The 20,274-nt window shown below is 43.7% G+C and overlaps 1 long non-coding RNA gene across 5 annotated transcripts in view; it reads right to left on the reverse strand.

Moving 5' to 3' along the window:
* LOC147584079 (uncharacterized) overlaps positions 1-20,274 on the reverse strand; it is a 155,880-nt gene that overhangs the window by 67,813 nt on the left and 67,793 nt on the right. The window contains exons 1-2 of one of the 5 annotated variants that reach the window (XR_015240849.1): positions 12,103-12,667; positions 863-984 (exon numbers count right to left, since the gene is read on the reverse strand). This is a non-coding gene — a long non-coding RNA (uncharacterized LOC147584079). Of the gene's footprint in view, positions 1-862; positions 985-3,047; positions 3,268-12,102; positions 12,669-20,274 lie in introns of those variants that run through there. The other 4 variants (XR_015240852.1, XR_015240854.1, XR_015240850.1 and 1 more) reach the window with 4 other exon arrangements.

A 20,274-nucleotide genomic window follows, 5' to 3' on the forward strand; every position in this document is an offset into this window, starting at 1 on the left:
TAACTTGCTGTGGAATGATTTGTTCCATCATAGCTGCTCTTATTTGCCTTGTCAGGTGAATACTGTTTTGTAGGAAGCTTTGGGGAGTGGTCTAAAGAGTCAGGCTTGTCTTTTGCCCTAGTCTTACCTCCTATCTTTACTTCACTTGGAGTAGAGTATTTGGTCTTTGCAACGCTGCTAGATTTCAGTCATCTTGATTTCAGTCCATACCCAAAAAGGGAATTTCTAAGCAAAATCATATACCCTTCCTTCTCTGCCTTCAGATGGGTCACTTCATCTTAAGGTCATTTCTTTATTTTTTATTACGTTATTTATTTATTTATTTTTAGAGGGGGAGAGGGACAGTGAGTGAGCATGCAAGCAGGGGAGAGGGGTAGAGGGAGAGAGAGAGAAAGAGAGAGAGGGAGAGAGAATCTTAAGTAGGCTACACGCTCAGCACAGAGCCCAATGCTGAGTTCAATCCCATGACCCTTGGATCATGACCTGAGCCAAAATCAAGAGTCAGACTCTCACCCAACTGAGCCACTCAGGTGACACGTCAGATTTTTCTTTATTGTAGGACCTTTCTGTAATCAAAAACCCTGGATATTTCCTACTATTTCCCCTTATGTGCCTTGAAGCTTCAGGCCTGACTCTCAACAGGTCACTGCTGCTCACCTCATCGCCTCTGCTCAGCCAAATCCACATTTTAGGGTTTGTATTTTACTGTACCCCACTCCTGGAACCAAATTTCTGTATCAGTTATGAATTCTCTGGTGCAAGAAACAGAAGAGTTTGCTCAAATCAGCATAAGCAATGAAGGGATCTATTAGCTTTTATAAATTGAAATTCGGTGATGAGGCAAACCTCAGAGTTAGCTCACCTCAGACTGGGATCCACTTAGCTGCACACTTCTCTTCGCATTGGCTTCCTCCTTGAGCTCTTTCCATCCTAGCAGCAAAATGGCCCCAGCAGTTCTTGTCTTTCCATCTTTATCCTCCGGTTCTGAGAGGAAAAGCAATTAAAACAGCTTTGGTACCATGACTGCATGCCAGAGCCCCAAGATCAGCGCTGATTGGACTGTTGAGATTACATGGCTACCTCTAAACCAATAGGAGTTTAGTATATTTGGCCTAAGCCAACCAGTGCCCATCTCACGGGTGGTGCGTGACAACCGTAGAAACCTAATTGAAAACAGTAGGCCATTAGCAAGGGGAAAGTGGATTCTGGGTAGGCAACTAATAATAATCCATTTCCAAGCCTTTCAAAATAAATTTGTTACCAGGCCTTTAAAAAATAACTTCACGTTATCTTTTTTTTTTAATAAAATTAATCTGTATCTGAAATGATGTCTTTCTGAAGAATCTAAGGCTTCGTGAGAACGGGGACCTTATCTGTCCTGTTCATTTCACTTGAAATACAATGCCTGGCATTCAATAAATATTTGCTTAATAAATGAATGAATGCATTGTGTTTATCCTGAATCTCTGAGACCTTCCAGCATAATGTCCCAAACCTCTAGGGCATGAATATTTCATTTGAGATGCTTGGGCTTAAAGCTTCACAGCTGGTAAGTGGATGGCCAAAACCTGAACTCAGGCTTGCTGACTCCACATATCATGCATTTCCGACTATTCCAAGCTGCTCTCATGTGTTAAAATAAGCCCTCAGAGTTTTAGCACAGCTGTGTTCAGAATACATGTAGGAACTACATAAAATATGCTGACAGCTAGTGTCCAAATAACAATTTGGAGGATTAATGGGACTCTAAAACTCACGTGAATTGATGTTTGCTTTTCTGATCTGAGCTATCAACATGCTCCAAGTTAAAATCATATCCTGCCTAACAGTATATGAAAGAATGGGATTGATCTGTTGCTAGCCTACTTTCTCATTTTGTCATGGCAATAACAGAAGGCACATTATAATTTTCTTATTGCTTATAGCTTCTGTCGAAGGTAAAACCTTTTTATCTGATAGTGTTAGCAGAGAAGACTGATCAACAGAGTAATAACATTAACTGATTATCTACCATGAGCTAGGTACTTACTCATTTACATATTTTAATTTTTATCCATTTATTGCATATTTATTGAATACTTTCCATGTGGCAGGCACTGTGCTACAGGAAAGGGAAACAACACTTAGCACAGGCTAGGGAGATATTACAGATTAAAGTGCATTGATTAAGATGACAAACTCTGGAGTCAGAAAGATCTGAGTTCAAACCCTGGCTTTGCTGTAGCCTGTGAGATCCTGGGCATACACAGTTAACTTATCTTTGTCTTATTTGCTTCATTGCATGAAATTGTTCTTTAACTTATATACAGTTGTTTTGTGAGTCTTCAGTGAGATAATTTAAATGTTGTACTTGCCATGCCTGACAAATAGGAGTTGCTCAATTAAATGTTATTTTTATTATCAGATGGTCTCTATCTTCAAGTTGCTTACAATGAGTGCAGAAAACAGACATAAGCCTTCACACTTAATTTCTCCCAAAATGTTCTGAGTGTTATTTTTCCCCTTTATGAGCGAGAAAATTGAGAATTTCAAGAGTTTGTTCAAGGCCTTCATTAATGAGTAAATGAGGCAGAATTCAAAATTCAAAGATGTCTAAGTCCAAAGCCATGTTATCTTCAATTATCTGAATGAAGAATTGAGACAGTGGTTCCAGTCCTGACGTTAATGGTTCTCAACCCTGGAGAGAGTCTATAAAGCACCAACTGCCAGAACCCTGTTCCAATTCAATTAAATCAGAGTATCAGAATCGAGGCTGAGTAGGCATCAAGTTTTTTCAAAATCTCCTCAGGAGATTCTAGCAGGCAGCCAGAGTGGAGACCCACTCAACTCTCGGAAGACTCTTCCAGCTTTAACAGTCTGATCCTTTTATATATGGTGGCGGTTGTCAGAATGAGATCAGTGCTTGTAGAAGCAGGGATATTCCAGGACTTCCCTCCACTGTGGCTCTGTGTCACCCCTGTGTCCTTTAGAGGAAAGGCCCAGGGCAGGTGGAGCTCCCTTCACCTAGGGCCACCGCCGTGGGTTGTAAAACCTAGTAGAGTACCCACCTGGCATACCCAGCAGCTGCATGAGTGCTGGCAAAGGAGGCTGGTGAGAATCCAAGCTCCCTCTTCAGGGCTGGGTCGACAGATCAACGGTATCCTTCACACATGGAGGAAGGAGCGGCCTGGGAAATGTCCCAAACAGATGCAGCTGTTCTTTGTTGCTGGAGAGGATGCCAATAACATTTTGTTCCTTGGGGTTCTCAAGAATGAAAAGTGTGCATAGCTATAAAAACAAATAAGCCCATAGGGATAATCATCATACTAACCTAAATGTCATATAGACACATATTTAAGTTAATTAAGTCATAACCGATATTTTGACCTATTCTGCCACAGACTTTACATTGAGATATTCAATAAAGGGAAGAAAAACAGTTCATCAACTATGGGGTGCCCTCTGGGATATGTCAGTCACTTAGCATCAAAGCTTCTGCAGCTCCTGAAACTGGGGTCATTTTAGGAACTCATTCCAGAGTCCGGTCCACATAAATCTAACCTGTCCACTCTCTGATTCGCTCCTCATAGCAATTCTGTGAGATGCATAGTCAAGCATCACTATTCTTATTTTACAGAGTTAGGAACTGAGGCTTAAAAAGGTTAAGTGATTTGCTCGCTGACCAGAAAATGCATATCCTACATTCAAGCATGCCCCTCTGGATTCTATGTTCTTAAGCTGACTACCTACACAGCTCTTCCCATCAAAATCTCTGCAGAGTGAGCAGAAGACAGGAGCTCTTCAACTCCAGAGATAGGCTAGATCGGGTTATCAAAGATAGAGGTCTGCTCAGGTGTGTTACAGAAATAAAGCGACTATTTTTACACGCCGAGTACCAAGACCGCATGCAGTGCGCAAAGACACCTTTCTCTGGAATCCTTGCTCAGATAAATGAACTATTGAGGGGCTAGAGCGTCATGGAACAAACTCAGTTTTATCCCACCCACTGCCTCTGCTGGATCTCTCTTCCTCATAGCTTAGTGGTACCTGAGACAGACGCCTTATCTTTTTCAGTCGGTCAGATATCAAGGATTTCTCATTTTCAAATATTAAAAAGTCCAGTTCATTTAACACAAACCTTCAATCTCCCGTATATTTTCAAAGTGCACCTCCTCCCCCGTTCAGGCCTGACCCGAACTCAAATACTTGAATTAAGGAAGGGAGGTGGGTATGGACCAGTTCCTTACTTACCCTAAAACACCTTCTCCTCAACTTACTCTGCTGCTTCTAACTACTTCAGAACTAGGGCAAGGAGAGGGAGGAGGGGCAGAGAGGCAAAAAGCTGTATTTGACCAGCATTGGACCAATATGGTCATGGCGTCCACTACTTGACAAACCATGGCTTTTTCTTTCTTACATCACTTTTGTTGGTTTTTGGAGACCTCCTTGCTGGAGACATCTCCCTGAAGAGAGTAATATCCCCTGGCTGACCACTCACGATCCCCTTAGCTACTATAGGACAGCTGACCCATCAGTCTCTGCCGGTTTGTCTAGTCCCCACGGGCAGACCCTTTGGGTGGGGTCCTTTCAAGGCAACCAGAGCCTGGCTTTCATCTGAGGTGTCCTCCCTGCCCCACAGAGGACAGGGTGACACCCACCCCTGCCTGCAACAGATGGAAGTGTTATTTGCTGTCCCTTTGGCCTCTCTCTTCACCCTACACTGGGGACAAGTCTATCAATATTTCCCCTTCAGACTTTGCATGCTCTGTGCCCTGCCAACTCTAGACAACACTTGTCAAACTTCCCTGAGAGTTCTCTCTGAATCCATGGCCATCCTGGGTTTCTGTAGTTATGTAAGCAACTAGTTTGGAGGTGAGTAGTCAACATCCCATATATTCAACCCTTTCCCAGCTCCTATCACAAACTCGATTTGAGTAGGAAGAGGGGCGGAAATATTCTGTTCAGGGGAATCCTCTCTCACTAACCTCAGAGCATTGCTATTGCCTTTTTTGTGTGTAGGTGAGGGTGGGTGATATGCTATAGGTGGTAAAACTCGTTCCAAGTTCTTAGCAAGTCTTACTGATACTCTAGCACCTTCTGCCCTCAGCTTTGGAGCCTGAGTCAATAGGACCATCCTCATTCATATCGTGCTACAGAAGTAAGAGAGCTGGCCACCTCTCTGGGCTGCCTTAAATGCAGTCCTTCTCAGTCACACTGATTTTTAAAAGGAGAACACTGTAATTAAAGTAAGTAATCGATTAAATTTAAGCAATCAAATTACCTCAAGCTGTTTTCCAACATTCAGTTTTAATATTCAGAAGCTTAAGCTTTGTTTGTCTTTTCTAACCATAGGACAATTCCTACAATTACTTGGAAAGTGTGGGAAATGCTTGTTTTTCTTTTAGGGGTATGGAATAATAAACCAGGTATAATACAGAAAAGCAATTCAAGGACCCTTAGATCCACCAATCATTTAACAATAAAGAAGTCTTAACAAAAGGGGCATCATAATATAAGCTTTTGAAAACAGTGTTCCCCTCTTTCACTAGTGCTTGGCTGCAGAAGAAACTTGAAATCAGTTGAATTCTCAGACTATGTAATTCCTATTTACATCCCTGGGGAGACAGAAATATCAAGAGAATATTTTTTAAAGTTTATTTATTTTGAGATAGACAGAGAGAGGGAGAGAATGAACAGGGAAAGGCAGAGAGGGAGTGAAAGAGAGAATCCCAAGCAGGCTCCACACCTCCAGGGCAGAGCCCAACACAGGGCTCAAACCCATGAACCACAAGATCATGACCTGAGCCCAAAACAAGAGTCAAATGCTTAATGAACTGGGCCACCCAGGTGCCCCAAGAGAATATATTTTTAAATGCTCAGTAAAACTACAGATTTGAAGAAATATAAATCTTGCCAATCATATATATGAAATCTCTTCTATTTGAACAGGTTGATCTATAAGCTGTTCTTTCCAGGTCATTTTTCTTCCTTCTTCTAGAGAATCTGTGTGAATCATTGTGGCCATAAAACTATATGACTGAACACTGCTAATTACATGACTTTTAACTGGAAGAGAACAATGTTTTAGTTCTCCATCTCTTGATGGAGCCGTCTTACTCAGCCATAGATTTTCTATCAGCGTGCAGCCAAAAGTTGGGCTTCGCTGGTCAGAGGGTCTGACTGTCTGTGGAAGATTCAGGCATGGCAGCCAACAAGACTCAGAGGGGCAGCTTCTGCGGCTTTCCTAGAACTTTGTTCAAGCTGGGCTTCTGCCCGGCCAATGGGGGGCCAGCCCTGTCCTAGAGCTGGCGGCACCCTGGCCTCCCGCACCCCACGGGCTCTTGGCCAGATCCCTCTGCCCTGACCCTGGATGGCAGCAGGACGCCCAGGCACATAGGGACAAACCTCCTCCGCTTTCCACTCTGCCATGACATCAGCCGGTGCAAGAAGTGCCAAAGTATAGGAGATTGGTTTAATAACTGATTTGGCCATTTCCCTCAAGATAAAAATAATGTGCCTCTGAATTACAACGTTTCCATAGTAATATTGAACACAGTATCTGTGGGCCAGCAGGACCAACAATGGCACCCAGCTCAGTATCTTCCTTCCAAGTGCCCCCACATGCATCAGCTCATTGGGACCTGACACTGATGGGAGGGAGGGAGGCTGCACTAATATTATCACCTCTCTTTAAAGCCATGGAAAGGGGTCATTGCACTGGATGAATCTTGCCTCGAGTCACTAAGCTAGGTACTTTCCAGTCAGAACTGAAAGCCCTATTTCCTCATCCTCACGGTTCCTACCGCATTAACTGAGGAGAAGAAGGCTGCATGGCATTTTTTTTTTTAATGTTTATTTTTGAGAGAGAGATAGAGTGTGAGCAATGGAGGGGCAGAGAGACCAAAGACACAGAATTGGAAGCAGGCTCCAGGCTCTGAGCTGTCAGCACAGAGCCCAGTGAGGGGCTCAAACTCATGAACTGGGAGATCATGACCTGAGCCGAAGTCAAACGCTTAACTCACTGAGCCACCCAGGTGCCCCTGCATGACGTTTTTTAAAGAATAGGTTTGTTGTTGTGTTTTTTTTTTTTTTTCTGATTATAGAAGTAATGTGGATTCTTAGGGGGAAAAAAAAGAGGAAAAATACAAAGCACTAGGAAAAACAGAAAAATTGCCCATATTCCCAGACAGGATGAGTGCTATTAACATTTGGATGTATAATCTCATATGTACATTCTTCTTTAAAAATGGTTTCATACTGTGCACACTGTGTTTAATAAGTTCCTTTCATGTTCTTCCCAATTATAAAGGTAACACATGCTTATTACAGGAAAACCAGAAAACATGGATGGTCATAAAGAACATCAAAACCATCTCATAAACCCACCCGTTAAGAAGCAGTTTCACTGAATTTGACGTTTAGAAAGCCCATAAAGTTGCAACACGTCTCTAACGCAAGGGTAAGATGTTTTAGGAAGAGTAAGGAACCAATACTCTGCCATTTAGAATCTAAGCTGATTTGTCTGGAATGAATGTCTCTTTATTCCAGCTTCCCTATCATAAATACAGGCAAGAATTTCCAATTACCATCACAAGAATGTTTTGGGATCGATGATATAACATTCATTGGGAGTTTTGAAGGTTCTGAAAGAAACCTACCATCTCCAGACCATGAACCACACTAATTCAGATTAGGTTTCTCCTTGCCAGGCCAGACCACACGGAACTGGGGCCACGTGAAAACAGCAGAAGGTGGTTTGGCCGGAGATACAAACTCGAGCTTTATCTAGGCCAGGGAACGGAAGGGGCTGACCAAGCGAAGGAGAATGGGGAAGCCCATTGTTCTTCTGTCCAGGCCAAACCACCCAAGCCACATTCATGTGCAGGTGCTAAAGATTCTATGAGGGAGACAGTGTTGTCTATTCTAGGACTTGCATACCAATTTTTCTTTGAAAAAAAAATTTTTTTTTGCTATATCTCTCATTGCCTTGGAAATGATAGCCCGAATGCGGAATGTTCCGCCATCTAATCTAATAACTATCTCGATCATATAGCTGTACCTACATAAATTGAATAGACACGATGTCTTAACCAGCCAAATGGCAGCACCAAGTTGAAAGTATTCGGATGCTACAGAACATTAAGTCTCAAAGGTAACTCTCAAGATGATTTTGGGTCGTGGCTGCGAAGAGGACTCGAGAAGAAGGCACTGAGGTTACCTGGCTAAAATAAAACAGAACAAACTCACCACACAAATGAAAACATGAAGCATACTCCCAGTGTAGACAGTGCACTGTCATCTCCTATGTCCTTGCACCATGTGCTTCCCAGGGCGGGCCCCTCCTCCGCAAAAGTCCTACTCATTTATGGCAAAAGATACCTCTGTCCATGCAGTTGCCCCTAAGCCAAATTCCCCAGCATTATTCCTGACACCTCCCTCTTTCCCATTCCCCATATCTAATGAATTACTGAGCCCTGCTGATTCTGTTTTCTAAGTGAGTCTCAAATCCTCACTTTCTTCTACCCCTACTTTTGCCAGCACTGTCCAAGCTGCTGTGAGCTCTCATGTAGTCCACTGCTATCCACTTCTCGGTGGCTCCCATTTCTATTCTTGCCGTCCCCCCCCCCACCCCGTCACAGTGACCCTTCGGAAAAACAGAGCTGACAGTGTTTCTCTCCTGCTGAAAACCCTCCAATGGTTTCCCGTAGTTCTTTGAACTAAAGAGTCATTTCCATACAGTGAAAATCACTCTTTTGAGTGCGCGATTTTGACAAACGCACCTAGTGACGTAACCACCATGGCATTCAAGATATAGAACAGATCTTTCCTTGTGAATAAGAAAAAGCTGGTATAAAAACTCAGTTTTGTGTGTGCGTGTGAAAGTAAGTTTTCATTCTATTTGGGTAAATACCTGGGAGTGGCATTTCTGGGCCATGTGACAAACGGGTATTTAACTTCATAAGTAACTACCAAGCTGTGTTCCAAATGGGCTGTAACATTTTGCATCCCTGCATTGTAGGATCAAGTCTGAACTCCATATTAGGTTTTCCAGGGTCCTCTTCTTTTGCCTCCTGCCTGTCCCAGAAGCCAACTACTGGTTTTTATTTGATCCACAGGGTGATTTCAAAAGCCTGGGAAACATCAAAATTCGTGACTTATCTTGAAAAATCTGAAGATGTGACAATGCGGAGTCTGTAATTTCCATGGAAAAGCCTTCTGAGCCGAGTGGTGACAGACTGTCCCTCTAGGCAGCATGCATTCTCTCCGGTTTGCCACAGCCCTTGACACGCTGGTGCCGTGTACCTGCCCTTCACTAGCTTAGGTTACTTGTCTAAAGGCATGAGGTTTGATGCCCCACAGTCAATGCTTCAGGGCCATGGTGCAGGGAGTTTGGAGACTGGGGCCGGTCCCCTTGTGTATTCCGTTTCTCTTTCTGGCACATTTAGGTGGGTGACCTCCAAATGGAATGACTATACAGAGTAACCTAAACCTCGGGAAGTCAAGAAACAAAGGCGATGCCCCCAAAGAGCTCTGTGATGAGAGGGAGGCAGGGAAGCAACCGTGAAGAGGGCGTCCCCCTACCCAGCTCAGGCCATAGACACTTACCTGTGTACAAAAAAGCCTGTGTGGTCTGCCATGCCAGCTGGCAGTGACCCCGCTTCTCCCTTGATGATTTAACTTAGCCTGGAGTCTAGATTACTGTTCTACCGAAGCACCAATGCATCTCAGGCAGCACTGATCTGAGTTACAGTCTGGCTCGGGAGAGCTCTGGAAGACAGCTAGAAGAAATTTTCCACGCCAGCTTATGTAATCCGGTCTCTACCGCAAATCCTGGCACATGGTCACTGAATAAATCCTTACTGAAGATGAATGAACTTCGTGCAAGTTACTTCTCCTCCTGCTTCATCTGTAAAGCGATGAAGCTAACGCTAAAGACTTCCCAGGGCTCTAGAACTCTGTAGTTCTATGGATGTCTAAGTAGTTTCAAGCAAAGTAGAGGTCAGCAATAAATACCAGGGGTCTCCTCCATTTCCTGGTCATAGTAAAACAGATTTTAATAATGGCAGAAAAAGATTCAGGAAGGCTCCGATTTTCCAGGGCTGAGCGGAAATAACGCTATTAGTCATAGCTGCGTTTCTCAGCATTGGTGTCAGGGTGCATAGATCAGACGTTTACATTTTGCATATGAGTGGAGTTTATTTGCCAGAAATGAATTCATCAGAATTTGCCTCCAGGACTCAAGACACGTGGCTGTAATGGGTGTGATACACAGGTAAGGCCTGTGCGGTCCGGCCAGGTGACTGGGGCTGCCCTGCTGGTGTGGTTTAAAGAGCACGTTCGGGCTCCTTGCCCAAGAATTTTCTTCTGTTAGCCTGCCTCGGTGCCTAAAATTCCCACTTGTAGTCTCACCTTTGAGTTAAGGCCTTGAAAGATGGTGTGCAGATGCTCCAACATGTCGGGAGAGGTGTTAACCCAAAACGTTTGCATGTGTTATCATGTTCGGAGAATAATTTTCTCCAACCATGATGATATTTGTAATCCATTATTGAGCACTAATCCTGTACCAAGCACTTTACATGCTGCTGAGTGTGTTTTATTTCCCATCATGTGCTCAGCTACCAATGTGACAGGTACCGTATCTACGTTTGTTTACAGGGGTAAATGTAGGCTTGGCAAGAGTCAGAGGTCACACAACCCTAAGGGGATTCAAACCCAGATCTGCCAGTTCTAGATTTCCTCTACTTTTTTTTTTATGGCATAACCTACATGCACTGAAGTATACAATCTTAAATGTATAGCTCAATGACTATTTACATATGCACACCCTCACTTAACTACCACTCAGACCGAAATAGAGATCATTTCCAGCATTCCTTCATGTCCCCTGCCAGCTGGCTCCCCCAGTACCACTCCCCTGCAAGAGGAACAGAACCCCCTAAAGCTTAACTATTTGGTTCTATGAAAGGGGTGGTCGCCCAGGCAAGCTCAGGGAGAAACAAAATGGTCCAAAACAAAGAATATGGGGGGGGGGGGGGGAGGGAGACATCATGGGGGAGCTGCCTCAGAGAAAGACAGGGACTTGTCCTCAGGCACCACCTGCCCCTGCAACGGACCCAGCCACCGCCCAGGTAGCTGGGACAACAAGCGGCATCTCCGAAGCACGTGTGCAGAGACGGTGCGGGAGCACAGGATGTGCATAGCGCTGGTCTCTCCCACTGCCGGGAATCCCAGTCTCTAACAAGAAGCAGGATGCTGACAAATGAAAAGGAGATGTATTTGCTGGCACACAGTCCATGGAGTGGGAAGACAGGCTAACCCAGGGCTCCCACAGGAAGTTTCAAACCCACTTTGTAATGCTTAGTTGAGCTATCATCAACTCTTCCCAGATCCAATACTGTGTTTTTACTTTGCTGACTTTAAATCAGACTTCTCTGATTGTCCTTGTGTCGGCCCAACAGTTTGGGATGCTAGTTGGGAATTCTACAACCTCGCGGGCTTCTGCACACCATCGACTGCATTCTCTTCAAGAGAGCTCTTCGGCAAGCTGTTGAGTTCTTGCCAGTTATTCCTTAAACAGGCATCACTGTATCTCCAGATCTGAGGTCCTAAAGAGCTGACAGGTGTAGGAGGCACACCTCAGAGAAACTCCGTGACTTCACCTGTGGGGCAGCGGTGGCCAAAGATGAGATGCTACATATGTAGGTTTCTGCCGACGGGGAAAGAGAAGCATGATCTTGCAAAGGTGGGCGAAGGTTGCAGAAGGAGGGAGGAAGAGAAAAAGGCGAATGAAGAGCAGAAGGAGAAAAAGAGAAGAAACAGAAAAGCGCTGAGAGGGAGAAGGAGGGAGGGAGGCAGTGAGAAGGGAAGAGAGAGGGATTGAGGAAGAAGAATACAGAGAATAAGTGGAGGAAGGAGAGATGTGGTTCAGACTTTGAGAGGACAACAGGGGACTCTGTGAGACAAGCGAAATGGAGTTTTGAAGGCTTAATTATCCATGTGAATTGTCAACAGCCGGAACAGCTGAATAGTGCCAACCACCTACCTCCACGCGTGCCCACAGAAAACTAGACACGAAGCACTGCAAATATCGTTCTGCCCCGCGGTGTCCGAAAGTGCACTTACCCTTAGCAGATAAGGGGGTTCCTATAAACATAGCTGCGGAAACAGGTTTGGCCCTTGTCGGTCACGTCCAACTTACACAGCTGAGAAGCTCTCACAGGTGAGAGCAGTAAAAGCAGACGGAAACAGTTTGGGGCTGCCCACTCTCTACAATTTCCATGGGGGAGATTTCTTGAGCTGTCATCAATCATGCTAAACCGGACACACTGCCTTTCAGACTAAGAAGTCAGGGGAACACGAACTATACCTGGAGAAAGGTTCTATCTGTCTATTTAAAACTTTTTGTCCGGTGTTTACAGGTGGTAACCCCTCAGCTGAACCTGAGTCTCCCAGAATGGTGCATCCCAACTCCTGTTCCCCCCCCCCCCCCCGGAGGGCTGCAGAGCCCACGTGTTCCTACAGGTGTTTGTCATCAAATTTAGAGACGGCCTCAGAGGTGCGCTAAGTGGTGGGTCTGTTCGGTTAGGTTTGGGAGCGATAAAACATTTTACTTTTTTAGCACTGATTTACCAATTCAGTCACATCCCTTGCTAGTCAAAAGATACCAAATTTCAAAAGACTAAACCTCTACCAATAAAGAAACTCCTTTTGAAGAATATAAAAACAGTGGCTCAAATGTATGATATTCTATTGGCATTTTTCCTAACTTGATAAACATAGAAGTGCTGATAATCATGACACAGAAGTTAGAATTCTGAACCTGGCCATTTATGTTCACATCTTAGGAAACCTGTTCACAGAAGGCATCTGAGTGAACTAGAAACACTGGGGGGGGGGGGGGGGGGAGGGGGTACCTGGGTGGCTCAGTCGGTTAAGCAACCGACTCTTGATTTCATCTCAGGTCATGATCCCACGGCTTTGTGAGTTCGAGTCCCACATCAGGTCCTGTGTTGATTCTGCTAGAGCCTGCCTGGGATTCTCTCTCTCTCTCTCTCTCTCTCTCTTTCTTCCCCTCCCAAGCTTGCACTCTGTCTCTCTCAAAACAAATAAACTTAAAAAATTATTTCAGAAACATTAGAAATTAGATGACTTTAGTTTTAGTACTTTGTCATCCACTAAATGGGAATTATTCTTCGGGTAAGTCATTATTTATTCATTAATTCCAGAAATAATTTCTTGAGCACCTAGCATGTGTCAGACTCTACCAATCCCTGAGAATATAGAAAGGCCCATTCCTACCACCCTGTACTTCCTCACAGAAAGTAAGCAAGTTGTATCTAATTGTTTCAAAGCCTACTGTGTAATACTGGTCTTCTCACATTAGAAGTATCAACTACTCAAGAGAGCTAACTGTGTTATGGATTGTTCACCTTTCTTTCTCCAACAGCTAAGGCAATACAGGCCCCGTGGTATGTGCTCAGCAACTACTCGTCAAATGAGTGCGTTTATCTTAGGTTAACATTTCCAAGGGCGCCTGGGTGGCTCAGTCAGTTAAGCCTCTGACTCTTGATTTCCGCACAGATCATGATCTCGTGGTTCGTGAGTTCAAGCCCCATGTCAGCGCAGAGCCTGCCTGGGAATCTCCCTCTCTCCCTCTCTCTGCTCTTCCCCCCTGCTCTCTCTCTCTCAAATTAATAAACTTGAAAAAAAATTTAACATTTACACAACTTACACCCATTATTTCATTCAATCGTCACAACAGCCCCTATGAGGTAAGTCCTGTTCTCCTCCATTTTACAGTTGGGGAAACTGAGAAAAAGAGAAGCAAAGAAATTGGCCATAACTCACATAGCACAACTGGAATTCAAACCCACAAAACCTGAAGCCAGCACCCATGCTCTTATATTATACTATACTGCCTCTGAATGGACCAATGAATAAACTAATAAACGAATGAATGAATGAATGAATGAATGAATCTAAGTAGCTCACAGCCTGTGGGTTTTAGGATCATTAATTACAATATGAAGATCCCGGATAGCACTCCTAAACTTTTCCACCAAAGTTTAGTACAAGTTCATTTAACTAATCACTTTCCTAATCATCAGCAGGTACCCTCCATTTGGTAATTTGTTATTTAAAATGTACTATCTGATGTATCTGTTACTGACACTTGAGTTGTACCATCCTCAAACTTGTGTGTGCCTTTTGTCTTATTATAATTATATGATTTAATTAAATGTTCTTTAAATGCATAGATTATGACGACAGAAGGAAATGGAGCTGTTGTTTCTATGAAAGCTACACTGATTAGGCGGTAAATATGCAAGGATGGATTTTTATCTGTACGTTTGAAATATTTAAACATAGACAGTGAGGGGCGCCTGGGTGGTTCGGTTGAGCATCTGACTTTGGCTCAGGTCATGATCTCGGGGTCTGTGGGTTTGAGCCCATATCAGGTTCTGTGCTGACAGCTCAGAGCTGGGAGCCTGCTTCGGATTCTGTCTCCCTCTCTCTGCCCCTCCCCCTCTCGTGCTCTCTCTGTCTCAAAAATAAATAAACATTTAAAAAAATTTAAAAATAGACAGTGAATGCTGGAAAGCTAAGTAAAAACTTTTGAAATATTTAAGAAATGCAAGTCACTTGCATTTGCAAATTGCTTCCAAATAACACGTGGAAGAGACAACAGTAGAAGAATTGTAGAACATCTTGACAGATTTTTGACTTAGATTGCTTTGCTGGTGGCTTTAGATTCTCACAAAGACCAGGCACGCAGGGATATCAGACAATAAGAAAATCCAGTAAAGGAAACCACTCTCATAGAAATCCCCTTAGACCAACATCACAAGGTAAGGGCACAAATATATACTTACATATTTTATATGTGATGTATATATTCTATAATATTCATAAAATGTATGTATTTATGTGTCGTATATTTTAAGAAAAAATAAGACATTTCAGGCAAGCATGCATCATTTTCTAGGATTCTCGTATTTAATCGTTTTAGTGTGTGCACATAGGTTTCAAGAAACTTCTTCAAAGTCTTATGTTTCATCCTAAAGTCTGTAAGAACTTTGCACCCAATTCCGTGGTAGACATGAATATTGTTCACCAAATATTTCTAATGCTTCTGGTCACACCGCAGAATTGCATCTCCCTGACCCTCTCTGAAGATGGATGGCTCCATATGACACTCTTTGGCTGATGAAGTATATGAAAGGAGATGACAGGTGAGTATGTCAAGATCTAGTTCATGATTTATGAGTTGTATTTTCCTCCACTAATACACAAAGTTCTACAGAGAGTCTGTTCCATGGGTCTGCATCCTGGGATGAGGACAATGTGGAGCACAGGCCCCAGCTGCCCCTCGTGGGGGTGCCCCTCGGGGACCTGTTGCAGGAATGAGAAATAAGCTTTGTTGTCTTCAATCACGGAGATCGGAAGTTTTTTTGATACTGGAGCATAATCTAATCTATCCTGACTAATAGGTATTCCACGATACATTTGTACCTGTTTAAATATGTACATGTATTACCCTCCAAATCTGAAGATAAACACTGAGCACTCCAGAGAGAGACCACATTTACCCAGTGGCTGTACTGCCTACCCTTTCCTCCCATAGGAGAAGTATAGAACCGATGTCTCTAAGAATCCCTCCAAATGCTAAGATTATGTCATGTTGTGTATGAGGAAAGAACAGAAACCCAAGAAAGTTGTGCCGATGTCGCTTAAATAAACCAAATAAAATAAAATTAATTTGATTGGAGAGCTATTATATCTGATCGTTGGGCAACTGATTAGATTTCCATAGAGTCAATCTGATTTGGTTGTTATTGTTTTGATTGTCTTAACGAGGCAACTGGATTGCACGGTGATCCAATTGATCGTTTTGGCAATCGGCCTGCCGACCGTTGGCCATTTAGCCGGTGCCACAGTTTAACCCCAGGACGGAATGTGAAATTAATTCACCCGCGTGCTGCATTCAAGCATTTTTTCCTACAAGCTGCTGTGTGTCAAGTACTGTCACAGCATGAAAAAATATTTATCAGCTGTAAATATTTAAAATGTACTCTCTTCCCCCTGTATACATGCCACACCAAGAGATCTAAATATTTTGTGATGCTATAAACTTCGATTGGGTCATGCTTCACTTACTTCCCTGCAGAGCTTCATGTCAGCATCCCTTAGGATCAAAAATTGATCACGCCTTGCCCTTACAAACAACCGATTCTGATGCCACTGATTCAAAATGAAACTATTTGTGCGAATGGTGGAAGACTGGACTCCAGCTCCAGCAGACCGGCGACTCGTCTGCTCTCTTCGTGATCGCATGCACTCAAACAACGCTCGGGCTTGCTGCAAAGACCAGTGAATGAATAAGTGAATGAGCAATTAGCCAATGATGGAGAAGAACCGATATTCCCTTATTTCTGTTATTTTCCAGAAGTGAACGGAGTGGTTTTCTGAACACATGAAGCGCAACAGCTTCACGGTTAAGTGCTCTGGGTTTGCAGTGACTTGAGCCTGGATTTGATTTCTGATCTCACTGTGGTAGATATGAACTTGCCACTCCCCTGTCATGAGGTAGTCAGCTTTCCCACTGTATTGAATCTAGGTGAATTCTGAGCAATATAATTAGCAGAAGTTACGATGCACCAGTTACAAGATGTCACCCTTAACTGACCTGGCGGTTTCCGCTTCCTGTCTCCTGGAAGCCAGTCACCAGGTAAAAAAAAAAAAAAAAAAAGCAGAATCCTCTGAAACATGAAGGTTCTGGTTGGATTACTCCTTGGATGATGCACACACAGAGAAATGGTACATTCTGAGAGAAAATAGGACACGTTGGATGTGCTTTACCTTTGGGACTCACAATTTCAGTAGGGACTTGGCTATACAGGTTTGAAACTCAAAAGAGACATGTGCATTGGAAATGTAAATTTGAGAGTTAAGAGCAAATAGATGGTACCTGGAGACACGGACTGTTAGTAAGATACAGGTGAGATTATCTTTAAAAATAAAAAGCATAGAGGATCAGAAAAGAAAGTGGGCCTGATTCATAAATATGAGGAATACCATCCCTTAAGGAAAGGGCAGAGGAAGGAAACTGTAAGAGATTGAGAACAGAAGGTCCAGAAAGGTGGTGGAAATGGAGGATAATCCTGGATCGCGGAAGCAAAGCAGAAGGACTTCGAGAAAGAAGGTGCAGTCAGCCATGTCAAATGCTGCTGAAGGGTCAAGAGAGCTGACAGGGAGGACAGGGCTGTGTGGCAAGATCGAAAAGCTGAAGTCTCTGTTTTCCACAACCTCTGGCAGCTGGGGTTTTAGATCTGAATGAGGTTTCAATAATTAGGTGCATTTGCTTGAGATTTGGAAAGTGAAACTGAGCAATCTTTCTGGAGCTTTTGGCTGTTTCCATGCCCTTTGGTGATACATTTATGAAAACTGAAACCCAGTGCTGCTTCCAGAGAGCACCACTAGCTAATAACGTAGTGACCACAAAGACCATCAAAAGCCACGTCCAGGGGTGCCTGGGTGGCTCAGTCGGTTGAGCATCTGATGTCTGATTTCAGCTCAGGTCATGATCCCAAGGTTGCGGGATCAAGCCCCACGTCGGGCTCTGCACTGGGTGTGAAGCCTGCTGGGGATTCTCTCTCCCTCTGCCCTGCTGCTGCTCACTCTTTTTTGCTCTCTCTCTAAAAATAATAAAAATTAAAAAAAAAAAAAAGGACACAGTGGGTGTAATGTATCAACAAACACTATGAAACTGAAAGTCCACAGATTCCATTCCATCAGGCTTTCAGATCTGGACACGGCACACAGAAGACTCTGGAGTGCCATCTGCCTTAAAGTCAAAGAACACGACCCGGTTACATCATAAAACAGGTTAGTTTGCATTAACCCACTTTGGCTGCAAGGAGAGCTGAATATGGGAAATTAAGATAGGGAGAAGGAATGTTTGAAGGGTAGGCATGCAGAAACCCAGCTCCAACCCAGCCCCAACAGGGCTTTGGGGCTATGGAGATGCGAAAGCAACAGACAGACTTACACGAGAACAGCAAAGGGACTCAGGCTGGCTTCTCCTGTACGTTGAAAAACTCGCACAGCTGAGAAGGTACCAGGTTCAACCGACAGTGGTTGCCGCCTGGAGCTGAAGGATTATGTTTACCTGAATGGTGCACATGTTCTGATAAGATCAGAAGACTTTTCAGCTGCTACGATTGGTGACAATTTTAGAAGGAACCTAGGACGTACAAAGCTTTTCCCATTTAGTACCTTTCTTCCACAGCTTTCTTCTGAGAGAGATGGGAAAAGGAATCCATCTCATTACTCCTTGGGCTAAATTTTGGCAAGGCAAGGTTGAAGAACTTCCTAAGGTCAATAAGCAGAAGCAATCCTAAGACTTTTGAGGAGACGTCCCAAATACATAGTTGTTTCCTGTTTTTAAAGAACCCTACTTCAATTCATTCCTGTCACATCCCTATAAGGAAAATAAGGCAAGTGTTCATACTTGTTTCCATTTCACGGATGAAGAAACTGAGATCCTGGGGAGTTTGACTTAACTAGTTACTATCTCTAAAAGCAGCAGAGCAGTAGAATGTCGGTTTCACCTTTCCTGGTCTTTTGGTGAACGCTGTAGGTGGATTAAAGACAGTCCACCTTGATTTGCAAAAGTAGGGGCTTGCACAGTTACTGAACCTATAAAACTCATGAAAAGTCACCAAGAAATACATTCTGGGGTAGCCTGGGACTTCAAAGTCAAGAGACATATTCTGCACTATTCTAACCAAGCTACGTAAGTAATAGCTATGTTGATACGAGAAAATGACAATATGAAAATAGAGTACTGTAGTTAATGGTTTCGCGTTGATTGGCACTGAATGTCTAAAACTGCCTCCATTTTTTTACACTCCCAAGTTTGCCCAGTCTGCTGTGAGGATGCCTGGAGGCTCAAGAGGGCCGTAAGTATTCATAAGAAAATGACCAATCTTCTTATGTCTTTCTGCTCTGTGGGTCCACTCTCACCTCCTCCCTTGAAACTGAAATATAACACAGCACTGGGGCACCTGGGTGACTCAGTCTATTAAGCATCCAACTTTGGCTCAGGTCACCATCTCCTGGTTCGTAGGTTCGGGCCCTGCGTCAGGCTCTGAGCTTTAAGCACAGAGCCTGGAGCCTGCTTCGGATTCTGTGTCTCCCTCTCTCTCTGCCCCTCCCCTGCTCATCCTCTGTCTCTCTCTCAAAAATAAATAAACAACAACAACAAAAATGTAATGCAGCACAGCTACGAGATACATGCCATCATTTTTCACAACTTTCCCTTTTGCCTCTACCAGAGATCAGAGTTTTGCCATCCTTATCATGACGTTAATTTTGGTTATGTTCTGAACACAGACTAAGGGGGTCTTCAAGGCTACGGGTGACTGACAGTGTTTAGTTTAGACAAGTCCAATTAAGTGTCTTATGTTTGGACAATCTTGGGAAGATAAATAAGTCACTGAAACTCTCATTATGCAAACTGCCATCTGGCCATGGCGATGTTTCTCCTGGGAAAGCAATGAAGATTTGTGTCTGGAGAAAGGGTCCAGCCAGCTGAGTGCACCCTGCCCGGAGTAGCATTCCTATCACGGAACGAACTGAACGAAGCATCCAGTTCAACTCTGTTTATGCGTGTCACTGTTCTCCCTATCCTTGGACTCCCTTTCCAGCTTTGCTTCTCGGCGAAGTTGTGAACTGAAGAGACTTCCTTCACTCAGGTTCTTCAGACAGGCTTGTGGTGACGAGGCAGTGCCCAAAGGCGACTTTGGCTTTGGCCAACACACCTGCATCCTGCTATTTGAATCCCAGGGCCTCCCGCTGCCCCCTGTTCTGCCCTTAAAGTGCCTGTCTTCTCCCAGGACTCCCTTCTACCCCAGGTAGAGCCCTAATATAAGCAAAAACTAAGGGAGTTTTCTAGTTCTTCCAGAATTTACACCTGGAGCAGTAACCATCCTCCCATGTCCCTTGTGTCTGTCCCCTCCCTACATCCCACGGGCATCTGCGAGTGAAGCTTATGAAGATCACAGAAGTCACTAGGAAGATCAAAGAAATGCGTATGCAAACTAATTTTTAGATAGCATCATGAGATTTTTGTAATAATTTTGTTAAGTTTGTTAGCGCCATGGTGATTATGTAAACTTTTAAAATTGTTCCTAAGCTGGGGATACATCCTGAAACATCACAGATGAAATGGCATAATGCCTGAATTTGCTCTTTAAATACTTCAGAAAAAAGCAGTCATGATGGAGACAGAAA

Source organism: Puma concolor, chromosome A1 (assembly GCF_028749965.1).
Source record: "Puma concolor isolate L17-30 chromosome A1, mPumCon1.1.hap2, whole genome shotgun sequence".
Lineage (NCBI taxonomy): Eukaryota > Metazoa > Chordata > Mammalia > Carnivora > Felidae > Puma > Puma concolor.